The sequence below is a fragment of the Oncorhynchus clarkii genome, chromosome 3 (genome assembly GCF_045791955.1).
Source record: "Oncorhynchus clarkii lewisi isolate Uvic-CL-2024 chromosome 3, UVic_Ocla_1.0, whole genome shotgun sequence".
In the NCBI taxonomy this organism is placed as follows: Eukaryota; Metazoa; Chordata; class Actinopteri; order Salmoniformes; family Salmonidae; genus Oncorhynchus; species Oncorhynchus clarkii.
In genome coordinates this window covers 13,937,284-13,943,283 of record NC_092149.1, presented here as the reverse complement: position 1 = coordinate 13,943,283, position 6,000 = coordinate 13,937,284, and the positions used below count along the sequence as shown (strand labels likewise).

Genomic DNA, 6,000 nt, shown 5'->3' with positions numbered 1-6,000 from the left:
TATTTGTGCTGTCACAGCCTTACTGAATATCACGGTGGGGTATGAACGAATGGGTTATAGAGTAAACAATGCAATTATCACAACATAGGTTGTAATATGGCTTTTTACTGGCTTGGCTGCCTCACTGATTTTATACACACACAGCTACTGATAGGCCTACATTCAAGTCATCAAATAATGTCTAAAGTCCAAACCCATAAAACAAGTCACTTTTAGGCTACTTTTTGTTCATAATTGCATGTATTTAGATGGCCTCTTGCAGGGGTCCCAAACTACACTCAGCTGCCGGATGATTTTTTCTTGAGCGGATAATTACAAATAACATTGTACACTGTAATTGACCACAAGAAGTCCAAACATATATAATATTTGACCAAAACAAACCTTCATTACATTGGAATACGATCTAATGTGTCTATCTATTACACGTGGAAATACTTGAAAATCACTTGGAGCTAATTTCCTGCTGTTCTTACAGTCTTTAATGTCCAACAATGAAAACTCAGCAAAATAAAATCATCCTGTGTGCTGCCAGTTGGGGAACCCTGGGCCCTATTGTTTTTTTTAGGTTAGCCTATATTGTATTTTTAGGTTAGCCTATATTGTATTTTTTAGGTTAGCCTATATTGTATTTTTTAGGTTAGCCTATATAGTTTTTTTTTTTAGGTTAGCCTATATTGTATTTTTTTAGGTTAGCCTATATTGTATTTTTTGGTCGTTTACGCACTAATAGTTGGTAATGTAAATAGCCTTAATCGCACCATTATTATGGAGAGAAGGGTAAAAGTGTTTATTGGGTCCGGAAACAAAATGCGGATGTGTGTGTGTCAGCCAAGTGTTCTCGTGTGCCTAAACGTCATCTGTGACTCTTCCTCACAGTTATTTTCTATTTCACTCCTAGTCTCACCCCTCTCGCGGTCCGTTCTCCAGACGCAGCAGCTCGGCTGGTCTACGCCTATTACCGGCCAACCACCCTATCCCCCAGAGAGAAGAGAAAGAATACATGGGACACAACGAAAGATAAAGTATCCTAGCTTGTAGTTTAGATTTATCCAGGACAATCAGAGCGGATATCCATCGACACAGAAAGAAACCCCGCCTTTACTCGTCTCGCGGTCTCTCAACTTCTCCCACCTACTCTTTCTTTTTATCTCAATCCTTCTTCCTATTAAAATAGTTTTTGACTGGATGGAAAGATGTGGATAAACGGCGGAAGTGGTCAGGTCGGACCCTAATCTAAAACAACGAGACACCCGGGCCGTCACGAACGCAGCAGGCAGAATATATTCAACACACGGAGCTATACTTTCTCTGGCTGGACTGATTTTCTGCTCAGCGGTCGAACTTTCTGAAAATTGCATATAGGCTACCGCTATCTGTTCCGTGTGCTCTAACCCAAAGTCTCATACATCGCCTTGGACCTCAGTGAGAGGGGATTGGGACCAAAGTAAGTACCGTTATCTCAATCACATCAGTAAGACTGTTATTGTGGTATAAACTGAATAACGGTTTCGTCTGAATATGCAGTGTTTCTACAATAGCCAGTACTCTGTTGTCTGTTCAAGTGTTGAAGGTTTTCAACCTAATCCTACCCGTAACCCTAACTTTAACCACACTGCTAACCTTATGCCTAACCCTAACATTAAATTACTAACAAAAGGCTTATTTTTTTTCATGATTCTCTACAATAGCCAATTTGGACTTTGTGGCTGCGCTAATCCTTTCGGTTATCTAGGCATGCAGCCCACAATGAAGCGCGATCACTTGGACACGCGTCATTACGCAAGCCATGTACGTTTATCCTATGATTAAAGGAACGCCGTTTGGGTCTTTTCGTGTCAAAAAATCTACACTTCAAATAACACTATTTGATGTGTCAAATAAGCTTGTTGGATCTGAATATGACTGCACGTCACATAATCATTTAACGCGTTCATAAAGCTTTTACGTAGGTATTACACATTGATTACACAATCACTCGTATGTCATATGTCACAACGATTCACCGACACGTATGCTATGATGCTAGCTAGCTGATGGATGCAAACAATATTCTTCCCCAAAAACATAGCAAAACGACATCATCTGTTTCAGTAGCTATAGTTAGACAATTAACTATATAGCTAGGTGTCATAATTTAAAAGGACCCTAATTTATAACAGCTTGTATTTGATTAATGGTGGACGGACCCATCTATGTGAAACTAGCCACAATAAGGATTAGCCACAATACTGGATTTTGAGGTTAGCCTTCAAAATAAAAGTATGTCACTGACAGTGACGCAAATCGCTGTCAATTATGCCATAGTTAAATAGATCATGCTAAACGAGTTTGGAATGTTGTAATATAAAATTTAAAAAATGATTATAATTTGTACATTAAAAAAACGTTGAAATTACACTGGATATATTAGACTTTAGCATACTTATTTCACTGTGTTCTCTGGGTGTCACCGAGTAGACTGATACCCCATTTCATTGCTTCACATTCTAACTTTGTTTAACATGATCTAGTCTAAATATGGCATGATTCCACCAGTAACATTCTGCATCACTTTCAAAGAGGTACTTTTATTTTGAAGGCAACCAGTAAATTCCACTATTGTGCCTAATCCTTATTGTGGCTAGCTTCACAACACATAATCGTTCCAGTCAAGCATCACGACTCTGTCAGCAAATCAAATCAAATGTTATTTATCACATGCGCCAAATACAACAGGTGTAGTAGACCTTAATGCTTACTTTCAAGCCCTTAACCAACAATGCAGTTTTAAGAAAATCCCCCAAAAGGTAAGAGATAAGAATAACAACAAATTAAAGAGCAGCAGTAAATAGCCGGGCTATATACAGGGGTTACCGGTACAGAGTTAATGTGTCAATGTGCGGGGGGCACCGGTGTCGAAGTAATTGATATTTATAGCTATTTATTAGCTATTTATTTCCATGAACTGAAGTTCAATTTCAATAGGCGAACAACAAGTGACTACCTAGCTAATACTTACTCGCAAGGATTCCTAAATCATTGCTAAGAATAATGAAAATGACTGCAGTTTCGACTGATCATTGTTTTCAGGCTGGTTGTATTGGTGCTAGCTAGGTACCAAGTTAAAGCTAGCTAGCTACCCTAGAAGTTGCTGTCGAACAAATAATGCCTTATAATTAAAGCAGGATTGTAAACATATCGTTCGTGGCCGGTGTGTGCTTGTTTGCAGACTTTTTATGTACAGCTTTGACAGTGCTACTGACAGTAGTGGTGGCGCTTGGCTTACACGTGCAAATTCAGCACACAAAACATTCTATAATAGAATTGTGTTATTTGACGTGTCAAATGAAAAGCTTATTTAATGTGTAAAATAGTGTTATTTGATGCGTCAAATAGTGTTAATTGACATGTATTTTTTTTTGACACGCAAAGACCCAAACGGTGTTCCATATATGATGAGATAATTGTGAACTCGGAAAAATATGAAGTCAAATCATGACGTCGGTGATCTTCAGGTCAAAAAGTCGGAGTTCTAGAAAGCGGTCCGAGTTCTTGAGTTGGAATTCCGAGTTTTGTTATTTTTCTGAGTGGGAGCTTGTTTTTTTTTCGAGTTATCAGTTATTTTGAATAAGGTATATTGTGTTTGGATCCTTCTGACAAATTGTAAAATAAAAAAAGCTTAAACGTACTATATGTAGAAATCGCTCAGCCATTTCCTGGTTACTAAAATTCGAATACTTTGCCTAATTTCAGTTTATGTGACAAAACAAGCGTAGATAATAATTTCACAATCCAAACCACTGTGAAATAAATACATTTTCAATAACCCCAAATATAGAATTTTCAGCTGTTTGAAGCAGGTGTACAAAAGCGAAGGTAAAAGTGGTAAAAACAGGAATGGGAAGCATATGGAGTGGCATGTAGCAATGAATAAGATCACATTTACTCTTCATAACTTATATTTTAAAATATATCTTCAACTTTTGACTGTCAAATGCATCCTTATTAAAATGCATGATGTCACGCAGACAGCATGATGTCACGCAGACAGCATGATGTCACGCAGACAGCATGATGTCACGCAGACAGCATGATGTCACGCAGACAGCATGATGTCACTGATCGTTATCACACTGATGGATCAATAGCTGACTGTTAACACATCAAAGATCTGAGTCCTAACTCTCTACCCTGCATCTATCCATTAGGCTTTACTCCTTCAATCACTTGTCATTTTTATGTGTACATTTTATTGCATGTCTGTGTGTGGCCCTCTAATTTCAGTAAAGTGCTCTTTTACAGGGTCACAGCAAGGAGTACAGTCCAACATCCTCTCCCTCTGCCAGTTGGAGACAGACAGAACAGAATATTGCTGTTAAAAATGTCTCAGGCATGACCTGCATTAAAGTGAATTTTCAGTCATAATAATATAACATCAGTGTGTGTGTGTGACTGGTGAGGATACAGAGGGTCACGCTCTGGATCTCTAAACCTTGTAATCCGAGGTCATGAAATCCCATTTTTAGTTTGAGATTAACCAAACCAGAATGTGGACTTTAATCTGGTTGTGGATTATATTACTTTATGTTGAAATTACACTGACTCTAAATAATTTAACCTGACATAATTTAGACCCACTGTTGGACAAAGTCTATCTTATTCAAGAGATTTTATCTCAGTAGGCCAAATCCTAATTTGAGGTCTGCCTGTCACGTAAACCTCCCATTGACTGGAAGCATGATTTACAACATGGCAGTCTCAGTTATGAACGCTGATCTCAAATTACAATTAAGATCACTGAACTAGACTGGTCTCTCTCTCTCTCTCTCATATATATATATATATATATATATATATATATATGTATATGTATATGTATATATATATATATATTATTGCTCCACACTTCTCTACTCTATCCTGGTCATCTCTGTGTGCCAGAGGATGTATGATATGCGTTATGACTCACATTCTCCTGTCAGACAGCCCCACAGAAACAGAGGGAGGAAGAGAGATGGCACTTCCACTCTCCCATCCAGCCAGAGAGACATCCTCCGTCTGATTGGCTCAGAAAAATGGCCAGAGTCCGGTCACATGATCCTGTCAGCCAATAGGAAGGGGAGTTGGGCTTCTGTCAGGAAAAGTGCTGTAGCAGGCTGGATCCTCTGGCTGACCTGAAAAAGTTGTTTTCTTTGATCTGTTGCGATGCGCACACACACACATACACACACACACACACACACACACACACACACACACACACACATACTGACGCTCTTAGACTCAAGAACACTGGTATTGACTGAAATGTCACCACCATGTTTCTAATGTTTATCTAAATGAAATCTATGATTCCTCCCATGGAGAGACCTCTAGACCATACGTTAGCATACTGATCCACATGATATTGTGAGTTGGGACCAGTGGTTATCACACAGGGAAGTGAGTCCGGCCTTTATTGCTTCTCTGCTGTGTGTGATGTGTTATGATCTTTGGACTGCTCTGTGGCTCTGTTTTGTAGCAGGGAAGATCCCCCGTATCTGTGCTGTTGTGGTTAACTCTGCCTAGAAGACTCACCTATACAATAATCAACTGCCTAAAACACAGTAGGACAGAGGAACCTAAGAATTGTCTGTGAGAATGAAATTGTCTAGGGCATTTGGAATTTTTCTTAGGAGTGTGCGGTAGTTGTAAGCAATGTACTGTGTCCTACCCTCCTCTTTGCTCTGTGTACATCTGCTCGTTAGTGTTGTGATCTTCAACAGCATTTTACAGAGTTCCGTACTACATTTTTAGAATAGCAGGCAATCTGGGTGATGTGCCCTAAAGGCATGGAAAGTAGAAGAGTTCAATATCTCTGCTAGTGTGCTCACAGAAAGTCAACAGGGTCATTCACCTGCCCCCCCCTCCTGTCTGTGTTGTGGAGGTGTTGATTTCCCAGTGAATACATGGACCCTCCCTCCCTTCCTCCCTGCCTCTGAGTTCAGCAGGATGATGTTGTATCAGTAATCCCATGAT

The 6,000-nt window shown here is 39.4% G+C and overlaps 1 protein-coding gene across 1 annotated transcript in view; it reads left to right on the top strand.

The window, feature by feature from the left end:
• Nucleotides 1–226: 226 nt before the first annotated feature.
• The window catches only part of LOC139388423 (ceramide synthase 2-like), a 29,133-nt gene continuing 23,359 nt past the window's right edge, over nucleotides 227–6,000 (top strand). Inside the window, exon 1 of the mRNA XM_071135081.1 lies at nucleotides 227–1,447. The gene's annotated coding sequence lies outside the window, so the exon portion shown is untranslated. The remainder of the gene's footprint in view (nucleotides 1,448–6,000) is intronic.